Below are 24,055 nucleotides of genomic sequence, written 5' to 3'. Positions count from 1 at the left end.
GGCTAAGTAACTTCAGTAACTGCTCATTTATTCAAATAACTGCTTAAATTGCTGATCTTTATTTCCTTTAATTTCATGAAGTCATCATTAAACATGGAGCAAAGACACCAATTGTTTATAATTAGATACATTTGGCCACATCTAATGGCCAGGAGAAGAGGAAAAAAATATGTTTGTGGAATTGTTGCACTAAAAGATTGAACGTTTCTGATTGAATCCTGGGTTTTAGCATATGCTAGTGGAATGTCCTTTTTCTTGTCAACCTGAATTTGAGATTCATGAATGAGAGTTTTACTTAATCTTCTATTCATAAAATCTGGTACCACAGTGCCTGGCACAAAGGAGACATTTTTCTTGAAAGAATAAACTTGTAATCTAAATATGCATATGAAATTTGACTGATGATGATTGCAGCCAATGTATTTTAAGGAGGACCAGTAGGAGGGGTTGAAGGAATCTGATAGGGCTCACATATGCATTGATTCATCAGATTTACAAAAATGGGCTTAATATCCTGGGTACCAGCTCTTTCTGTACCAGCAATATGTCATTTTCTGGATATTGTATCTAACTGTTTGTTTTTATTAAGAAATGGAATGAAAATTAGTTTTTTAAAAGAACCACTTATATCCTAAATCAACTGAGTCCAGCCTTTTGTTATATATTAGTTCTCCATTGTTATTTCAGAGATTTTTTTTTCACATTTGGACAAAAACACCACAATGCTATTGATAAAGTTTCACAATATAAAATCATTTTATGATTTAGTTAAAGTATTGCCCTCTATGCCATAAGAATTAGAGGTGGGTAGCTGCCTGCCACTCTTCTAAGCTTGCAGCATCAAGTCACTGTAACTAGACTGAGCTTGTTAAGCTATGTCCAGCTCCAACTGTCCCTCAGCTGTCAGTGATAATCCTTGTTTGTCCTTTCCTATTAGTGTCAATAACTCACATCCTAGTGACCCAAATATTAAATGCAGATACACAAATCATCATATTTGGTCACTTGAGAAAGCCAACAGATTGCTCTCTCATGGTATACCAGTATTTAATAGGCTGACATATTTTTTGAGTGTTATGCTATGAGACAGATTCTACACTTCACTGGTTGAGCCTATGAAATTGCCATTAAAAATAATATTACCAATAGTTTCTCTGCCCTTAACAGTACATGTGTGAAATGAGACAATCCAAAAGTTATTATAGGGACAAGTAAAATGTTATTGGTGTCATAATAGGTATAAGGTGGCATGGGGATTAGGGGAGAACATCACATATTTTTGTTGTTGTGGTTGACTAGGGAAGGGTAATATTACATTTAGTTGGGCCTTGAAGGTTGGGTTGAATTCAGAGGTAGAAATTTAGAAAGATATATTTTATGGAAGTAACTTGTATCTCATATATGGAAGTATTGATTAGATGATTGAAATTTTATTCTCCCTGGATAAAGAGGGATAATGGTTTTACTACTGTTTACAAAACATTCCTACACATTTGGGGAAATTATGGAATCCATTGCTTAAATTATTGATTTTCTCGGGTGGTTCAGTTAAGGAAACTAATAACTTCGAACCGAGTAGTTTTCTAGCGGCTTTACAATCCAAACTTAATCATTTCCTTTTTTTCTGCCTATATTTATACTGTTTAATTGTTCCAAATCAAGATGGTTAGGAGAGAAACCGAAGGATAATTTCCATTCAGTCAGTTTTGCTATTTGTTAGCTCTGGTAAGTGTTCTGGTACAGAAGGTGATAGGAAGTAATGATCTTCGGTAATGGTCTATGGATAATGTTAAGTGGCACAATGCTGCATTCGACAGCAGAATGTTGCATCTGTGGCTGTTTCTGGGACCCCAGGGTTATATTTCTATATCACAAATAGCTTTATGTGAGCTCCACGGCTTAAAGAGTCCATACACACATCTGTATATGTTAATTATCCATGCTGCAAACTTCCTGCTTTACAGTGGATAGATGAAAGTGATTTTAAAATCTATATTTATGTTCCCAAATCAGACTTTCCTTCGAAAAAAATTAGCAGTGCTCATATCATCCAACAATGAAGAAGTCTGCTTTTGTCTTTTAAGTACAACTTTAAAGCTTCCTGATGTTTTGAGTTTATCTTTTGGCTGTTTGCAATTTGATCACAGGGTCAAAGTGTGTTCCAAATGGATGTGTTCTGTACCAACTGATCGAATATTCAGAATCCTTTACTGCTTAAGGACAAACTGAAATTCTTTACTGAATTTACAGAGAAGGAGAGAAGGGTTTAAAGATGCCATTTTCCCCAAGTTTATCTATTACATTGATAAAATGTTAGTTTAAGTTCTAGTAGGGTTATTCACAGGACTTGATAAATTGATTTTTAAATTGATATTAAAGACCAAAGTGCTAAAATTAGCCAAGACTTCTGTGAAGAAGGATGAGTAGGAAATAGGAGGAGAAAGGATTTGCCCTGTAAAATAGACTGACTATAAAGTGACAGTTCTTGAAAGCATGTATTATTGGCGCAGTGCTAGACAAACTGACAACTGAAACAGAAGCATATCATGGCTATCTGGAATTTTATCAGATGACAGAGGGGATGTAGCAAGGTACAGTTTAGGGGGTGGGATTATTAAACAAATGAGTTTGAATTAATAGTTATCCATATAGGAAAGAAAAAGAAAATAAATATCTCACACCATCACAAAAATCAACTCTAAATGAATTAGTAGCTCATACTTCAAAGGCATAAATTTTAAGCTTTTAGAAGAAAATGTGTTAGTATATTTCTCAGTCTGTGATAACGAACGATTTTTTCAAACAAGGCATGTAAGTGCCAACCACAAAATGAAAATAATTAATAAATTTTACTTCACTAAAATGAAGAATTTTTAATTATCAAAAGTCACCTTAAACAAAGTGAAAAAAGCAACGTAAAAAGATTTTTAAAAAAAACAGAAAACTGGGCAAAACATGAATAGGCATTTCACCCAAGAGTAAATATATATGATCAATAAACATAAAAAAGCATATAGCACATCATCAATAATAATCAGGGGCATGGAAAGCAAGACATTGATGTGTTCATTTTATAAGCATTGATTGTAAAAGTTTAAATCCCAAGATTTAAAATAGATATTACCTCAATGACAAACATATATTTCTAATGAAATATCAGTTAGTCCAACGTCTTTGGAAAACATTTGGAATTATCTTGTAAAGTTTAACATTTCCATACTCTACAAGCCATCAGTACTATAACTATACATACACGTAAGAGAAACTCTTGTATGTGTTCCAGGAACCTTGGATCAGAATGTTTTAAGCACCACTGTTCACGGTAACGAATAAGTGCAAACAATCCAAATACTCATCAACAACAGAATGAATAAATAACTCCTATATTGACAAACTGGAATATTTAAAAGCTGTCAAAATTAATAAACTACAAGAAAAATAAATAACATTATGATTATATATATATGAAAATAATTTTGATAAATTATTTCTGATATATGTATAAAAATATAAAAGAAAGTATATAATAAATACAACATTGAAAATATTGGTTACCTGGTTTGGGGGGAAGGGGCAGACAGGGTTCAGATGCTATAAGCCAGAGAAAAAGCATTTGAGGGGATATAAGTTATTCAGAAATATTTTAAATATTGGGATGGATTCTACATTCATAGTTGTCATTAAATTATTAAATATATAAATAAAAAGGAAGACCATGCATGGACAAATGATGGTGATGTATCATGAATATAGGCTATGATTAAATCAAATCATGCATCTGAGGGCCAAGAGAAAAATAGATTATGCATTTACAGGTGGCAGAATTCAAGAAAAACAAAGATCTCAGATTGAAGAAATTCTTAGAGTATGAAATGGGGGGGGTGATTTGTGGAAAAACCCACAGAGATACATTAATTTTAAATTTAGGAATGTCAAAGGAAGATCATTTCTGAAAGCTTACAGAAAGTAAGATGAGACTGCTTACAGAGAAATTACATGTAGCTTGATTGCACACTGCTCAACAGCAATATAGAGTCCAAGAAAAAGAAATAATTTTTTTAAGTATTAATAAAAGTAAAAACTTTAAACCTAGAATGCTTATCCAGTGAAAGTCATTCAATTATGAGAACATAATACTCTCAGACATACATTACAAGGAAATGCGTCATCTAAGATCCCACATTGGTAATAGTTTTGGAGGATGTACTTGCATATGAAACAGGTTAAAGGGAATGCTGCAAAAGATAGGTGAACTAATTGTGATCAGTTTGGGGGGAAGTTTATTGTTGCTTAAAAAAAGTTGTCAAGAAAAAGGATACAGACAAAAGCTAATCAAAAGAACATGAGAGCACATTAAATACAGTATTTACTTTTCTGAAAAAGATTTTATCTGAAGGAAAGTATGAAAGATAAAACCAAAATCAATAAAGGAAGCAACATATTTAAAAATATAAAATAAGAGAGCAGAAATAAACTCTAACACAATGGCTATGACAATAAATAAAATGGATTAAACTCACCAATTAAAAGATAGGTGATTAGGTTGTTTAAACAATCTAATACACAAATATAGTATCTTTAAGGAAAATGGTTAAAACAGGAGATTGAAGAGCTTGACATGATTGTGGGGTTGAGGGAGGATTTTGAACTTGTTATTCTTTTTGATAAGTCATTTGAGAAAGTTGGTTTATGGGTACAAGGAAGGAAACAGAGGAGAAATAGTCAATGTTCAAGAAGGAGGGTAGAATCAAATAAGCAAGGTTTTAGAGAAGATAAGAAATGATGTAAAGAAAGACCATTGAAAAGATAAGTCTGAAGAAGGAGGCCTTTATACTCTTTCTTCTGATGCAAAGCGGGAAGTGGGAAAAAATGTAGAGAAAAGGGATTACTTTGAGAAGGTTAGGTACTTTCCCTCACAGATCAATGAATTCTGTTGATCAAAAAGTCAGAATAATCTACTAAATAAAGGGGAAGATAGGAGAATTATAGTTGATGGGCCAAAGAGTATCATTGGAAAATAAATTGTGAAGAGTCAACGAAGGATGAGTAAGTGGTAACTGAGTTGAGATGGAATGAGTCTCTAGAGAACTAGCAGAGGGTCATGTTTTTCTCAAGGGCTGTTACAAAACCTGTGAGTGGAGAACGTACATGCTGGAGTTTTTAAGTTACAATCGCATAAAACTGAAGGTGGAGTGAGGGCAGAAGGTACAGGGGTTCTGGAAGCAGTTACTGTCAAGATTGACTATGATGTCTAGACAAGTGAGGAAAGCAAATTAAATTCAGAAGGGGCTAATGGGCTGGGGAACAGGCAGGGACTGAGGAAACAAAAGTTTAATGAGGCCAAGGAGTGGGCTTAAAAGTAGTGATTAAGTCAGAGAGGGAAGTAGAGAAGTTGAGTTCAGAAGATGGAAGTTTCAGGGAGCTCTTCCAATGTGTGAACATTCCTGTTAACGTGAGTGTAGGTGGAGATTTTGGAATTTAGGAGTTAAAAACTTACAAGGCAAAGAGGTTGGAAGAGTTACATAGTGAAATTAGAGGATTATGAATGAGATGCCTTTTTGTATTACTGAAAGGATTTTTTTTTTTTTGAATTACCTCTGGAAAGATATGAAAAAAAAATTTTCAGGGCCCCTTCCTTTCATCTGATATGTTTCAAAGGAATTTCTTTAATCGGAGTGACTCATTGCCCAAACTTCAAAATATGGCTCTTTTGTGGATGTAACTAATTACATTTACAATAGCTTGGTGTGTTTAATTTAAATTCCCCAGAGTTAAAATGAAGATACTGGTTTAAGAAGATGGCCATTTGAAAGCAGCATAAACTGTGAAGAGTTGTGCATTCAGTGTGGAAGTAAGGCTGCTTGTCTCTTATCTTGAAGGTAATTAGAGTTCCCCAAAGACAGAAAATCAGTGCCTTCTAAATGAGGATAATTTAGTTGTTATTGCATCAAGTAAGCATAACATCACCAAAAGAATCTTTAGAACTGTATATATTCTCATCATCTTACTTAAAATAATGTTCATAGCACTGTCAAATTACAAGTGTTTGTTATGTTCAAAATGCTAACAAGACAGATGATGACGCATAATCAATATGTGCAAACATTCCGTTAGTACTTTAAGGCTCCATACAAAATAGTTATTTTTGAGTAACAACTCCATTTAAAATAAGTTAACATCTTTCTCTGTACATGGAGACCTTTTTCCTTATAACATTCCTTGACAACATAGCCTCAAGATTCACATTACGAAGAACGCTACAAAAATTTCTTCTGACCTGCCCCTACCCCCCAGCAGAGATTGCCAGCTGCAACTGTTAAAGGCATGAACTAATGCTGTGTGAGAGTGTCTTCAACAACCTGCACATCCATCCAGGACAGGACAAGAATAGCACATTCTGACCGCGATGCAGGAGTAGAGTGAACTTCTTTACAGCCATCAATAAGCCCAAATTTGATATTTTCCAAAATAATGGGCAACTATCTCACCTTTAGCAAGCCTTCTCTTACATGTGCGGTTTAACCACTGAAATCAAATCCCTCTGAACAAATATAATGTATTGCTTAAGAAGGCTTATTTAACAATATGCAAATATAATGTATTGCTTAAGCCTGGCACAATGTATATTACCATTTGTAGCCCGTTCTCATGTTCTTTTCCATCTGTGTTCATTTATTCAATAACTATTTACATAGACAATTAATGTGGTAGGACAGACTGCAACAATGGTAATCATGGTCTCTGCCTTCATGGGGCAACAATGGGGATCGTGGTCTCTGCCTTCATGGACCTTAGTGCATAGTGAGAAAGACAGCATGAGGGGCTTCCCTGGTGGCGTAGTGGTTAAGAATCCGCCTGCCAATGCAGGGAACATGGGTTCGAGCCCTGGCCTGGGAAGATCCCACATGCCGCAACTAAGCCCGTGCGCCACAACTACTGAGCCCGCGGCGCCTAGAGCCCATGCTCCACAACGAGAGAAGCCAATGCAACGAGAAGCCCTCTGCAACAAGAGAAGCCACTGCAATGAGAAGCCCGCGCACCGCAAAGAAGAGTAGCCCCCGCTCGCCGCAACCAGAGAAAGCCCGCGCGCAGCAACAAAGACCCAACGCAGCCAAAAATAAAAATAATTAAAAAAAAAAAAAGACAGCATGAAACAAGCAAATCAAACAAAATTTCATCATGATTATTTTATAATTAATTTTATATTAATACATTAATGTATTTTACCAAATGATATGAAAAAATATGATATGAATAAAATAAGATTTTCTAAAAAAGAAACACAAGATGGTAGAAATACCTAATTTAGATAGGAAGGAAGGAATAGATCTCTGAGTATGATTTAATTAAACTGAGATTGAAAAAAAAAAAAAAGGTAAAAGCCCTTGGAAGTGCGGGCGAAGTGTTGGAGGATAAGCAATTGAGGTAGTAATTGAGTGGTCCACGAAGAAAGATCAGCCTGTGCAAAGACCGTATAGTAAGAGTTAGAGCATGCTCGAGGAAAGGAAGAAGTACAGCAAGGAAAACACAGCATGGTACAGGAGGAAGCTAGTGAGGTGGCAGAGCAAGAGATGAAGGTAAATTAGAGCAAGCTGAACACCTAGCACCTCCTCTCGTCCACATATAAAACGCATTTTCTGTTCTTCACATCTTCCACACTCATATGATGCCTGAAAAGTCCCTTCTGCTTTTGTAGGTCGGTTCTCCCCTGTAAAATCCCCATCACAGATATATGTTTGTGTGTGTGTGTGTGTGTGTCATGATCTCCTTAGTTATTAGTAAACATACTAATGAAAACCGATGGCCCTAATTGATAACGTTAATGAAAAATCATATGAATATTCTTCTGTTAGGTAGTTTTCAAGCCCTCTGAACTTTTCCTGTGGAGTGTATGTCTGTGTGTGTGTATGGGTTTCAGAAAGGGAAGACATGTCATTCTCAGAACAAGAGTCATTAATATGGCCCAACCAACGTTATAGCCCCCTACTTAACTTAATGGAACATATTTTGGAGTAAATTTCACCTATGGTAAAGTTTGTAAACATTAATGAAAAATTGGGCTGTAATTATGGAAAGCAGTTTGGAAAAGTTTTCTGATATTTAGATAATAGAAGAAAATACATAAAGATCAAACTAATTATCACTATTTAATCCCTCTAAAAGGATAACATATTTCACATTCAAGGGAAAATAGATCTCTACCCTTTTATTCAGAGATTGACAGGGATGAGAGAATAGAAAAAAGTGAACTGTCAAAACTTCTGCCAGCTTTTCCATGCTACTGAAGGGGAAGAATGGGCATAAATAGCCGATTGTTTTAGCAAAGGCTTGGAGTCTTTGGATGTGTAAAATTAAGCCTGGAGTCGTGCCAAGCGTAATTTAGAGAACTAACTTGTTCTGCATAACAAGGTGATTTGAGTATCTGTGAAGGAACCGAAGAGTGGGGGGTTAATGAAGAGAAAAAAGTGGGTTCTTAGCAGAGTCTTGAGAGGAAAAGGGGATGAGCAACTCCATGGTAGGAAAACCCTGTTTTCCTCAAAAAATATGCTCTTCCCACAAGTGCTTTGTGTGAAGTTCCTTTTAATGTATTTATATGTGTGTGTGCCCGTGTGTGTGTGTGTGTGTGTGTGTGTGGTGAGCGGGGGGAGAACCTTATAAAGAGACTGAATTCTATGTTCATGTAAGAATAGAGGGAGAATGACAGCTAAGCACTGTGAGATACACGTGAAAAAGATAGTTCAAATGGACCAGAAACTCAGAAGCAGAATTAATTCTAAAAATGAAAAGCCCCTGGAAATTAACAGAAATCTTGAGTAGGGCCTTAGAATAGTGACAGACTATAGGTTGGGACAATCAAAACATCTTTTTCATTTTTAATTTCAAAGGACAGAGTGACAGTTGAGTTTCATTAATCAATAAACAATACAAACTTACAAGCTAGAATTAAATTACTCCTCTGGCTAAAAGAAGACCTATCTTAAGGAGAAGCAGACATAATAATCAAAAGTTTACTTTATCAGCCTCAAAAATATTTCATTTCCCTACATAGTGCTCATGAGAGCTAATAGCTTAGATACATCTCTGTTTTACAAAGCTAACTATCGTCTTACTATATGATCCAGCAATCATGCTCCCAGTTATTTCAATTCAAATGAATTGAAAACTTATGTCTACATAAAAACCTGCACATGACTGTTTATAGCAGCTTTATTTATAATTGCCCCAAATTGGCATTTTTATATGGTTGGTATTTTCTCTGCTCTTACTTAAATTCCTTCTTCTTATAGATATAATTATGAAAACTGTAAGAATCAAATGAGGGCAAGTAGAATTATTATTCTACTTGGAGACTTAGGAATGACATATACATTCAAAGTAAAGAAGAGGAAATGAGGTCCTAGACACAGTAAAAAAAAATTAAAAAGTTGAATCTGTTGGCTACTGAGCTATTATCTTTCTGCTTCAATCTTTTCCACCCATCTTGCTAAGCAGGTGACTAGTTGACTGTAAACTGTTAGAGATTATTGTCAGTTGCTCATTTCTCTTCCCTTCCAGGTTCTAAACAACCAAGAATAATTATGAGGAAAGAAATGGGGATCAAAATATCAACTCTATAAAAGATAAATTAGAATAAAGTATTGGATTTGTAGCCAAGAATGAAGAATCTTCTTACTCCCTGGCCCCTGATTAAAGATAACGCTCCTTCACTAAGTGCCTGCATTACCCACTCAGATGCACACAAAGAAGCTAGAACACAGAAAGCAGATACCTGGCTGGATATGCCATTGTTTGGATGTGCAGGACCAGGCCATCATGTGTCATTGTGTAAAGTGCAAGATAATAAAACCAGAGAGCAAGACATGAGACAAAATGCACTGTCAGTGATAAAAATCTCATTCCAGAGAACCAAACCAATGTGGTTGAAGTGACTTATTCCTAATTATTCTTCTGGTCTACGTTAGCCTGCTACCCATTGGTGATGTAATTGTCCAATTTTCCCCACAAAAGTAATGCATTCTATTTGCCTGGATAGATAGTTGGTTTTATCAGTCACGTGAAATGAGGGTACCAAGAATTGTTACTATGCTTTACGACTGTTTCTTCTTGTTGATTTTTAAAGGAAAACCGGGATTGAAGGATTTCATCTTTTAATTGAAGGATTTCCCCACTTAAATTAGTTGGAACTTATTTACTAGGCTAAAATCTGCACACATGATATCTTCTATGATTTGCTCATTTATCTAATTGGAGTCTAGCAATCAGTACATGTTTGAACCTCACAAATATTTAGTGTGTGCATACTTAATTATCCTATTCAAGTCAATCGAAACATCTGCTCAGGTAAAGCAAACAGTATTCCCCAGTATGCCGGTGGGTAGCAGTTCTAAGAAAGTAGCTATCTAACTCAAACTTGTCACTTTGTCACTTACTTACAAATAGATACCAGCTAGTTATTTAAACAACAGTCCACCAAATCAGACAGGTTATTTCCAATGCATCTGCTGCAAGGAATTTATTCCTTAACATGAATTAAGTTAAAAGCCTTAGGTCTTTTTTTTTTTTAACACTGTACACTTCACCAGTTCAATTATATTGATTATCATATGTCATTATCCATGACATCCTATTATTGTGGTAATTCCAAATATCATTCTTGGTTATAAGAGCTATTCTCTGAAACATTATTAGCAGTTGGGATTTTTTTGCTTGTAGAAGGAAAAACATGAACATTTAAGTTATACATTACTTCAGCATTCTAAAACCTTATTTGAGGTATTCTAAATGTGTGCCTGGCCCCCATTCTCTAGTGATTATAAATTCGATATCAAAAATCAAATTGGACAAGACTAGACTAAAAAATCAGGCCATGACAAAAAATGTTAATAATAAAGAATTTTTATTAAAGTTGTATCTATTGTCTGATTTTACTGACTCCTTGAAAACCATATTTTTCTTAAAGAGCCTTCAGTTATAAAATATGGATATATCTTTTTGAAAATAGACATGGTTACTAATTTAATAAATGTCTCATTTGTGTATATCTCATATTCTTGTTGCTTTCAGGTAAGTACTCTTTCAGGAGGTTGTTATAAAAGCATTAGCTGGAAATCTCTGAATATCCTTGTTTGATATCCACTAAACAAAAAGGAGAGAAAACTAAATGGCGATTTTTGAAGCTACATACAGAAAAATAAAAGTGTCACATGTAAACCAAGGTAGTCAGAGATCCTTGATATATAAAAGTTCTTCTAAGAGCTCATAGTCAATAAAATTTTGGCAAATGTATGAAGTATTTTCATTTATAAACCAAAAATATTAACTGTTGACATATGATCTTTAGAGTTTCTGAAAAACATGCTTATGAAAATTGATGAGTATTTATAGAATGTTCCCAACATCCAAGTTATCATTACATATATCTTCCCTAAATTTTCATACACTAAATCTAATTTTCTCACCCCACCTTCAGAACATTTTTGCCTTTTTATTTATTGGGTTTTGAAATAATTTCTTCTTTTGCTTTCTGTTACCCCCCCCCATTATCATTGATAATGATGATTATTCAAGCAAATAGTTTTTTTTATTAAAAAATATCTCTATGTTAAAAATAGTTATCAAATTTTGATAGTCATTGGTATATGATATGCTAGAGAAATACCAAGGTCATTTCATTATATAAAATCTGACAAATATTGATAGACAGCCATGCAAAGGGCAAACTCACATGAACTTTTTTTAAGTTACCAATTATCATTTTTAAAGGGCAATTCAGTGCCTGAAAAAAGAAGTTAATTTATTCTAGTTTGCAACTGATTCCTTAACAATGCTTGTTAAGTAACATCCATACTTCAAGGGAGAAAAAAATGAGGTAATTTTTTTCTTTACATTTTAAACATATTTAAAAGACACCTATTTAACTAAGTTTCATGGCCAATAAAAAGTGGTAGTTTTCAATATTATTTTATTAAATCATATAATTAACTATAATGTAAAATTTAAAATCTAACTTTTAAAATATCTTATCCATTTTACTTATATGTTTTTAGTATTATATTCATTCACTTGCTAACTTATTTGCTAAAAAATACAACTTTTCTTAGTGAACATAAAGCTCTATATTTAAATTCAGTGTGTATACAGAAAATAGCATCACATGCTGGTTTTTCTGAAGTTCACCTTGTCTTTTGAAGTTTCTCAATAATTATCATGGCTTCAGGAGATTTACTGAACATCAGAGAATCCTTTATAATAATGACCCACCACACCTAAATTCCAGTCTCTCAGTTTCTTTGTTGCAATTCTTCAAAGAACTCCAATTAACTGATCTCATCTTCCTGACCCAAGCCTCACAAATCATAGTTAACCAGGAAATCTACGGATGCTCACCATTTTGTCAGGGGTCATTCCTGATCCAGTTAACTTTTGGTGTGGGGTCCTGTGATATAAAGTACACCTGCTGCCCTTCAGAAGGTTCAGATAAGTGCAGTTTTCTGAGGAGCTTTGGGCAGGTAAACATTTAAACTATGCCTACTGCATTTCCTTGCAAGGCAATGTCGTGAAGTGAAACAGATTGGGTTGTTGATTATAGCAGCCCTGCATTTGATCCCGAGCTTTCAGACCTTAAGCAAATTCCTTAAACTCTGAGCTTTAGTTTGCTTATCTATAATAAACTCCCTGACTTTAGGCAAGGTACTGAACTTTTCAATATCACAGTTTTTTCATCAGTATATGTAATCAATAAAGACTATCAGTATCCGTTACATATTTTATGAACTAATTGATTTTTATATAGTGCTTAGCAGAGGCTCTGGCATATAGGAAACCTTCAAGTCAATATAGTTACACATGTTCATATTAGGAACATGTGGTTCCAAGAGCTCTCCCTTGGGAGGCCTGAAATGCATAGCACTGCTTGTAGCTGTATAGAAAAGATCTAACACTATGGTTCATTTTTAAGGAGTACAAGGGTACTTCACACGTGAGCCTCATCCACCTCTTTCGGTGTTAAGGGGATTGTGTTTTGCCATCTGTAAGTGAACTCAGACAGGGAAGTGGGGTGCATTTGCTAGGTCCTCTTAAATATATACAAAAATGTTTCTTTGATTACAAGTAAATAGTTTGGTATATTTTAGAACAGCAAAGTTTCCTCTGAGTTATGCAAATTTTCAGTCCCTAATCTTTGTGTGTCTGTGTATGTGTGTGTGTTTATCTCAGAGAGTGTCATTTCATTTTATCTACCTGTATCTATCTGTCCGTCCGTCTATCTATCTATCCATACATTTATACATGTCTGTATTTATACAGTGTTTGTATATGTATGTGTGTGTGTGTGTCTTTTTCCCCAGACTTGTCTATATATCTGGACAGCTATGGAGAGATTTTTTTTTTTTTCATAGAATTCCTGCAAGCTTGGTTACCATCATGGTTTCAGAAGTTGGACTAACTTGGTCAGAACCCTCACACTTTCTACAGAAAACCACTGTATTTGTATTCAGTAAACATGTAAAAAAAGGACACAGACTCTTCAATGCATCTTAGTTTAGAGGGACAGTTAACAAGCCCTGCAGGGAATAATGCAGATGGGGAGACCTCACCTAGATGTGTCACGGAAAGTAGAATTTGAACTGTAAATCAAATCTTTATTCATCAATTTTATTGCTTCAGAGGTGTTTTAGCCTCATTTTTGATCTTCAGTAGACAGGATCTGCTAATGCTGTCTGGAGGACAGAGAGGGAGGGTTTGTGTTGTGGAAGAGAGAAATTCACAAAGATACTGTGTTCAGTTCTCATGATAAAAGTTAAAAATGACAAAGACTGCTGGTAGTATATGTTTCCAAATGGAACTGCTTCATTTTCAGTGTGTTACCTGCTTCATTTAAAATTTTTCTGCCCCAAGGTAGTAAACATTTAAACTACCTGAGGGGAATTTATTACATAAAGAAAAGCGCATACACATTTTTTGCCACGTGAATTAGACTCCCTGGTGCATACTCTCTTGGAGAGTAGAAGTGGGAGTTATTTGGACTTTCAGGAAGGAAAATAAAAATATAATTTTCTTATATATGTGTCTTTGGGGTATAGGACTCAAGTCACAGTTCAGACAACTCAATACAGTTATCTACCCATTTAACAGTGTCTGCAGAAAAAAGAATTACGATTCTTTACCAGCCGATATTGTAAAATGGTCTGAAATTACCTCAACAGCAGCAAATCAAAAAAGGAAGACCATTCTTTTTCTCCCCAAATTACATGTCTCTCAAGTGGCCTTTTCTACCTTTCTTTCTCTCTCTCTAAAGCTCCCTTTGAAAAATAACAGAGTCATAACTCTTTAAGGAAATGTGATCTATCTTTCCCTGGACACACCAGCCTGCAGAGAGATGGGGGAGGGGGGAGTCACAAAACCATTATTTTCCTGAATTTTCCCCATCTCCTATCATTAAAACCAGTTTTCTTCAAAGTCTGCCATAGAGTTGAGATTTCCCAAGAAGTACATAATGAACATGCCATAAATCAACCCTCCAGGCTACCATTTTGGCTCCTCTTCTGCCTTAGCTAATTCTGATGATATGGGGGTTAATTTTATGTGTTAATTTGACTGGCTACATGGTGCCCAGGTTAAACATTTCTGGGTGTGCCTGGTTGGTGAGGCTGTTTCCAGATGTGACTAGCATTTGAATCCGTGGACTCAGTAAAGTAGACTGCCCTCCTCAGCATGGGTGGACACCATCCAATCTATTAAGGGCCTGAATAGAATAAAAGCCACAGAAAGAAGGAATTCACCCCTTATTTCCTGCCTCACTGTCTAAGCTAGACACCTCATCTCATCTTCTGCCCTTGGACTGGGATTGCATCACTGGCTCCCCCGGGGAACAGGCTTTCAGACTTGAATTGAATTACACCACCTGCTTTTCTAGGTCTCCAGCTTGCAGACAGAAGACCCTGAGACTTCTCAGCCTCCAGAGTAGCAGTTCTGCTTCTCCGGAGAACCCTAAAACACATAGTGTCTCTGCCACGCTCCAGAAAAGAAGTTTGAGCTATAAAGCCAAAGCACGCAGGATGTTTTGCTGCTGCCGCTGCCTGTCACCCAAGACATGTACCAAGGCTGCCTGTCCCTTAAGCCCTTGCTTCCCGATTATATCATACTGGCTGCTCTGCCCCCTGTATGGCTACTACGGACACTAGTGCAGCTAGCCACTTCAGGCGACACCACCGGGGCCAGTGCCAGCCAATTGCACACTGCAGCAGCTACTGAGAGATGTAGCGGTCCCTTCTGTCTGTACTTCTGGCGTCATCTCTCATTCTGGCCCATATGATGGCATCATCACTCTTTGCCTTTATAAGTGCTGACGGCAACAGTTCCGATGCCCCGTGCCCTCAATACCTTGGAGAGGCTTTAAGAGAGCGAAATTTTAGTTTTCACTTGCTCTTTTATTACAGGCTTTTTACCCAAGGATCAAGATATAAATCTGTAAGTGTTGGATGGGGAACAACTTGAGTGACAGGCATGGAGCTGTATTCAAATTTGCCCTCTAGCAGGAATCTACTGCTTTTGAACCAGACTAGCACAATTTTACTTGTAGAATCTTATAGAATATAAGGATTTTGGGTTTTCATATAAATAGGGCCCCTGAATGGTCAACTTACAAGAATGCCAGACACATCCAAGTGTTCTTCAATGATAGGCTGAACACAGAAAAGATTCTAAGTGGGATTTTTGATAAACAGCACTCAAATATTGATTAATTGCTACCATGTAACACATATCACACTAAAGCAGTCGGGGGCAAAGGCTGCAATGATCAACTTTCTTTAGAGCACTTCATGGTATGGGAAATGAAAAAAGGAATATAAAATCATGCTCAAGGTGCTCCGTATTTGGATTAGTAGCTAAAGTTCTGTTTGTGATTATCTAATGCTGGAGAATAAAAAGGGAGAAAGAAAGTTATTTTCTGAGAAATATTATTTTGACTTTTCTTCTCTTTGAGAAACAGAATTGAGAGTCTTAACTAATGTCAGAGTTCCAATAGGATGTTTTGCCTCCAATATGGATAATAAATCAAAGAGAATTGTACTGGTCAATATAATCTAGGCCAAAAAAAATCTGATTCAATAAAGATAAAAATGAGAGCACATAGGTCTTAGGAGGAAACAGCCCAAAGGGAAACAATCCTTGTATAAGTGAAGTGACAGCTTGGAGAATAGGGGCTAGGAAGATTCTGCATCTGCTCTGATTAACAGCAAAGGAGCTGGTTGGGGGGTGGAGAGTACTGTCAAGTCAGAGACCTGCAGACAGACAGGACCTGCTACCTTTGGTCATTTAAGCATCATGTATAAATAACCCACCCAGCTTCAGCTCCAGCACCCTCTAGTTTCAGGGCAAGAACTAGCCACCAAAACTGAGTCATACTCTAGGAGGTGGTATTAGCACAATACTAGACAAAGGCTACATACATCCTGAAAACAAAAATACCTACAAATTGAAAGTGTTTATTCCCATGACATGGGTGGGAGAATGAACAGAAAGGATAGTAGACACAGTGTCCCTCACTTGTTTGCTGTTGTTTGCTCAAGGTACCAGATGAGGCATGAGCTGGCAGAAACTGAAAAAACCTTTCCATAAAATTTCAAGCTAGCACAGAACCGCACTCTGCACTTTAAAAAAAAATGTTTACCTTATCTTTAATGATCCAAGGTTGTGCAAGACACACTGATATACCCAGAATTAGGTGGAAATACAGCATCTCATCAGTGCTGCTGACAACCTGGGGGGAAGGGGCTGGGTGCTGACTGGAGACCCCTAAGGTGGAGTCAATTCCAACCTCACTGGGAGACTCAGTGCCCTATCTCCATGGAAAGCAGTCTGGGATGCGACGCTAAGGATCCCATATGAGCATCTCTGAGAGGTATTTCCCATCAAAAACAACCCCAGGTTCCCTACCCCACCCAAAGCTACTGTCCAGCTTCCCCTCTTCCCCCTCTGCCCGCCAAGATAGAGGAAATGGAGTGTCCATGAAAGGATAAACAAAAGCAACTGTGCCCCATATTAGGGAAGAAAAACAAAGGAGGGGGGAGGGTAGCAAGGTAGCTGTGGCAAACGGGGGTGCCATGATTGCCAGAGGACCATATGCAGCCCAACTCCGTCAGTACCCTCTGTTACACTGGGGCAACTGCTGCAGGTGCACAGAAAAACGCAGGTCTTTCCAAGCGCTCCCAAAGTCCTACAGATGTCTTGAAACATTCCATAGACAGTAACCATGTTTGTCAAGAAATATTCAATGAAATAATTTTTTAATGTTTCTTGCTATAAGAACATTTGTCTACAAATAGAAAAAGTATCTATTTAAGCTTCCCATGATAACATTTTTGAATGACCCAATCTTCTATATCATCCCCAAGAGTTCCAATTTTCTAAAGCAAGCAGTGTTTTTAGTTAAATGTTTAATGTTTGTTGCAATTAGCATATCAGTTAATGATGTCAGTTTATGAGGCAATACAGTTGTAGTTTATATGCCATGTGCACATTTTATAGTATGTTGGGGCCTGTTGTAAAGATGAATGAGTACAATGTATTCCATTTTAGAGGGTTTTTGTATGGGATGTTTGTGCCATGGTGTTAAGGTCTACTGATTAGGAGATCAGAGTTCTGGTCCCAGATTTGCTCCTGGACACAAGAAATACACCTGGCAAGTCATTTAACCCTTTGGAGTCTGATTTTGCTATCTGTTAAATGAGGCGCTGCATTAGAGAGTCTCTTTTCTTTTTTTTAACATTTAAAAAAAATTTTATTGAACTATAGTTGATTTACAATGTTGTGTTTAATTTCTGCTGTACAGCAAAGTGACTCATATATATTACGAGTCACTTATACATATATATTCTTTTCCATTATGGTTTGTCACAGGATATTGAATATAGTTCCCTGTGCTATACAGTAGGACCTGTTGTTTATCTATCCCATATGTAATAGCTTGCATCTGCTTATCCCAAACTCCCAATCCTGCCCTCCCCCAACCCCCCTTAAAGAGTCCCTTTTGATTTGAAATAATTTTCTGGCTTAGATCATAATTTTTAAGTTTTAGATTTTAATTTTACATTACTACCAAATCTTATAGTTATTTTTTGCTTTTTATGCTTATTAGAGAAGTGAATTGACAGTCATTGTGCCAGGAAGTATCTTAGTTGGTCTCTTTGTATAAAATGTTATCCAGGCCTAACAACCCTTCCATTGTTGTGGTCATCTCCCATCCTAAGTGAGGAAATGGGCTCTCAGGGAGCAGTAGATTTCCTCAAATTTATATTGCAGAGCTAAGATTTGAAAATAGGGCTGCTTAACTTCTAATTCCTTGTGGCTTCTACTAAAACTGTCTTCTATTAATCCTATCTATGACTTATTTGTGTCCAAATATTAAATTTGAATGCAATCTTCCATTGCATCATTTTTTCTGTGTAAAAATACTAAAACTTTATAACCATACACTTTATAATACATACATACACTTCACAGCACAACTCCAGAGAAAGCATTAGCATAAAAGCAGCAAGAACGTACTAGAGCAAACACCCAGGGTGATATGTCGATAGCAATGTAAACAGAAAGCCGATGCTGTTCATAGTAATAAAAAAAAAAAACAACATACATTCCCATAGCTAACTGGCATTCAACATTAAGAACTGCCTGTAGAAATATAATATAAAATTTTGAAATATGAATTTGTGTGTGTTCTCTCTCTCCCTTATATATCTTGAACCTGCCTTTAAGCAGTCAGAAGCATCCCTGTGGCACTGAGAAAAAAGAGTATTACTAGACAAAGAGAGAGAAACCATTGATATTCAGGGTTTCAAAACATAAACTAAGCTGTTTAGAACAAAAAGGGAGGGAATTCCCTGGCAGTTCAGTGATTAGAACTTGGTGCTTTCACTTGTCGGGGAAATAAGACCCCACAAGCTGTGCAGCCTGGTCAAAAAAAAAAAAAAAAGAATAAAAAGGGAAAATCTTGTAGATAATGGAACATAGGAACTTTGGGGAGGATCCCTGTTGACAATCCCTGCCTTGCACTAAGCAAATGAACAGCAGAAACTTGGTATCCTTCCCCTTTCAGCTGGAGTGCAAGAGGGATTACAGAAAGGAGGGAGCTAGAGAAAGGAATCCTTTATCTGTGTATGAAGTTTAGGCTCATCCCCAAGCGGCCCATTCATAAAACCAACCATAATCAAAAAGCAAAAGCTTTGAGAGAAGAACTGTGGGTATGGAACACCACCCAGGTTTCAAATTGATTTCTCTGTAGTACACAAGCAAGGCTGACCAAAAGAGCACTGCAAAAGCTTTGTAATCTAAATTGCCGTTTGAACCACAGTCCATGAAAGAGGGAGGGGATGTGCATTCTGAACTTAAATACTCCAGCTCAAATGAAAGATTTAAATAGAAACCAGAGGTACAGAGCATAATATTCAAAATATTCATGATACAATCTAAAATTATTGAGCATAGCAAGAACCAGGAAAATCTCAAGTCAAATGAGAAAAGACAGGAGATGACAATGCTAAGAAAACACAGATATTAGAATTATCTGTCAAGAACTTTAAAGCAGATACTATAAAAATGCTCTAGTAAGCAATCATAAATTCTCTTGAAATCAATAAGAAAACTGTCTCAGCAAAGAAACAGAAGATAAAAAGAAGAACCAAATGGAGATTTTATAATTGAAAAATACAATAACTGAAATAGTAAACACTCATCAGATGGACTCAAATACCCATATACCCAGAGTATATAAAGAATTCTCAAAACTTAAAGAGTAAGAACAAAAACAACCTAATTAAAAAACAAAACAAAACAAAAAAACAGGCAAAGACTTAATCAGGTGCTTATCCAAACAGTATACACAAAAAGATGTCCAACATCATTAATCATTAATTAGATGCAACTTACAACCACAATTGGATATCGCTTTATGGCTATTAGAATTGCTAAGACACAAAACACTACCACAAGTGCTGGTGAGGATGAGGAGCATACATTGCTTGTGGAATGTAAAACGGTACAAATGTTCTGGAAAACATTCTGGCAGTCTCATAAAGTTAAACATACATTCATCATGTGACTCAGTCATCCAACTCCTGAGTATTTAACCTACAGAAATAAGAGCTTATATACAAGCAAATTCCTGTACATGAATACATGGATTTTATAACAGCTTTATTTGTAACAGTAAAAAACTGGAAACAACCCAATGTCCTTTCATGAATGAATGGATGAGCAAACCATGGTTCCCTCTTTGCATAGAGTACTATGCAACAATAAAAAGAAACATACTATAGATGCCTTCTACAATTGGGATGAATTCCAAGGGAATTAGGCTACATGAAAAAAGCCAATCTCTAAAGAATACATATGGGAATAATTCCATTTATATAACATTCTCAAAATAACTAAGTGATAATGATGGAGAACAGATCAATGGTTGCTGGATATTAGGTTTGCATGGAGGGTGTGAATACAAAGGGATAGCATGAAGCAGCTTCTTTGGGATGATGGAACATTTTTGATTCTGATGATGGTACTGGTTACTTAAATATGTATGTATGATAAAATTTCATAGAACTATACACACAAAAGACTGCTTGTAAAAAACTGATGAAGGGCTTCCCTGGTGGCACAGTGGCTAAGAATCTGCCTGCCAATGCAGGGGACACGGGTTCAAGCCCTGGCCCGGGAAGATCCCACATGCCGCGGAGCAACTAAGCCCGTGCGCCACAACTACTGAGCCTACTCTCTAGAGCCCGCGAACCACAACTACTGAGCCTGCGTGCCACAACCACTGAAGCCCGTGCTCTGCAACAAGAGAAGCCACTGCAATGAGAAGCCTGAGCACCGCAATGAAGAGTAGACCCCGCTTGCTGCAACTGGAGAAAGCCCGCTCACAGCAACGAAGACCCAACGCAGCCAAAAATAAATAAATAAATAAATTTATTTTTTAAAAAATGATGAAATCTGCATATGGTCTGTAGTTAAGAGTATTTTATGCTAATATCAATTTTCTGGTTTTGACTATTATACTATGGTTATATAAGATGTTATCACTGGGGGAATCCAGGTGAAGGGTTAATGGGAACTCTGGAATTTTTGCAGTTTCTCTCTGAGTCTAAAATTATTTCAAACTATAATTTTAGAAAATATCTAATTCTAATAGGAATACATAGTGAGCTTGTGTCAGAGAATTAATTTATTAATGACAATACTAGCAAGATGACAAAGCTGGCTCAAGACACTATGAGAGATGTTTAAACAGTCAACAAAAGAATGGATGTTGAAGTGGGAAGCAGCTGCATAGCACAGGGAGATCAGCTCGGTGCTTTGTGACCACCTAGAGGGGTGGGATAGGGAGGGTGGGAGGGAGACGCAAGAGGGAGGACATATGGGAATATATGTATATGTATAGCTGATTCACTATGTTATAAAGCAGAAACTAACATACCATTGTAAAGCAATTATACTCTAATAAAGATGTTAAAAAAAATTTTTTTAAACACCAAATGCATGAAACCACAGTTATGTGTGAGCATGGACTGATTAGTCACTAGTCCATGGAGATGTCTTATTTAAGCAGAAAGAGTGGGCGATTTTAGGTGAGATGGTCCTGAAGTAAGAACCAGATGTGTGATAAAGTTCATTAATAGAAACTCCCACAAATCATGGTACCAGAGTGAGAAGGACACCTGCCAAGTGGTTGATGGTTTCATGTGGCTTGCTGATTAAATTCGTGAGCTATTGGATATGGTATGCACATTGACTAGAATTGATTTGACTTAATGTGCTATGTACAACTAATAATAATATGTACTATGTAATATCAAATATATGACTTGCAAGTTCTTTTCAAAAAAAAAAAAGAATGGATGCTGAAATGAGATTACTAAATTAGAGACAAAAGTGTTTAAAAGGCAATAAAGCTATAACATTTGGATATATATAGATACATATAGATGTGTATAGATATAGTAAATATATGTATATATATTTACATTTGCATCTTTACTGCACAAAAGTTAATTGCAATTTCTCTTTTTTCCAAGATAACATCTAATTTTACAGGCCCTGGACCCTACTTAATATGCAATAGTAAGTCAAAGAAAGTTACAAGTCCCTAAATAGTCAGATGGCTCCTAGGCAGACTTGTCAGACAATGCTCCACTATGACATTAAAAGGACATACAGTTATTTTTTAATCTTATTTCCTAGTTTTGAAATATTTTTCCTTAATACCGTCCATCTTTTTGCCTTTTGGGGGAGGTATGTCTGCTGGTCTCTGTTACTGTTTCTAGAAGGCCTTCTACAATTGTTGCTTGTTCTTTATGCATAGCTCATTCACAGAAGGTTGATCACTCTTGCCCCAAGAATACTGAGTGCCCATGCAAACTGATCCTACAGGCACAGCCAGGGCACATGAGACCAGGACACTCATTAACATCTCCCCTAAATAGGGGTGTGTCCTTTGATTCCAAAAGGAGCAGTGGTAGTGTGAAAGGAAAATGCCCAACACTAGTACTTGGGAGGAAACAGACCATGGGAAAAACCACCTATGTTGACCTATACTATACTAAGAATCCCAATGGCCACACATGAATCCAATCCAAATGTGTTTAATAAACCATAAAAATAGCCCTTCTGATCTCAGGTTTTGTGATAAAAAATTACTCTATCCAAGTGTCAACTGTATAAGTAGAAAGGAAGTATTAAAATGCACAATGAACACCAGATTCTAGAGAAAAAATGAAAATGACCCAACAATTTTTCAACAGTGCATTTGCTTGATTGCTGTAGCCTCTACAATAAAGAACATCAGAGTGCTGATAGAAGATTGTTGCCTACCATTTGTTATTGGTTTGGGTGAAGGTCTGCTGCAAAATCTACTTGGCTGAAAGATAACGCTGGAATAAACAGCAGAATTAGGCAATAAAAGAAGCCAGCAAAGGGTACTTCAGATGTGGTTCATTTCTAATTAAACTGAAGAATGAACAATGCATTTTTTCCTGTTAATTGTACAGTGTTTGATTTCTCTAGAGAAATTTAAGTCTGGTAAACAGTTTTCCCCTTGCATGCAGCTTCTAATGTATTGACATTGAAGGAAGGATCCAATTACTATGTGATTAATTGTGGACTGCTGTTGGTCTTAGACTGATTACATTGATGGTTTATGGAGCAGAATCAGTATTTGGCCCAAATGTCTTCACCTAAACTGGAAACTTCTACCTAGGGGTCAGAACTACATTGAGAAAATATTGCAAGCAGAAGCACATGTAATAAGTATTCAGCTAATTCCCATTGTCACTCAGAAACAGGCTGTTACTAAGCAGTGGTAATTACAATTGCAGCATGTGTACTGCTGTTGCCAAGTTTAAAATTAATGAATATTTTATTGTCAACATACAAATATAGAAATATACTGCATTTGTAGTGCAGACAAATCTTCAGTTCTTCAGCAACAGAGACAAATAAAATTTACTCCCATGAAAATTTAATTACAATATGATACATGAAAAAATGAGTGACATTTCATAAATTAGAAAGAGAATTAGAAATTCAAAAATGCTAATTTTTAATAAAGGCAATTAACACACACTAGAACTAAGTGTAATCTTTGGCTTCATCAAATGATTTTTCCATTATTCTTTAGTGAAGCATTAAAATTCAAGATGTGAAGGAAAGAAAACATTCAGGAAACACTAATTATGACAAGAAAAGAGAATGAATTCAGACTTCCCTTCAGGGGTTCCTTTTAAAAAGGTGACTGATAAATAGAAAAAATTCTCTTCATCTGCTATATCTGAGATGACTCTCTGTTTTGCCAATGCTTTCTTCTATTCTATCTGTAATATCTTAGCAGGTTGGGAATCCTCTAAATCCATCCTTTGATTACTTGTGTCATATGGTTCATTTAATCATGGTAGAGATGAGGACCAATTAAAGAAAATAAATGGTTTAATATTAAGGCCACAGAAAAAGGAATGGCTCTATTGCTATTTAACACATGACTTCTTTGATGAATCTTTAAAAA

This window comes from Balaenoptera ricei, chromosome 10 (assembly GCF_028023285.1).
Source record: "Balaenoptera ricei isolate mBalRic1 chromosome 10, mBalRic1.hap2, whole genome shotgun sequence".
Lineage (NCBI taxonomy): Eukaryota > Metazoa > Chordata > Mammalia > Artiodactyla > Balaenopteridae > Balaenoptera > Balaenoptera ricei.
This window is presented reverse-complemented; position numbering follows the sequence as displayed.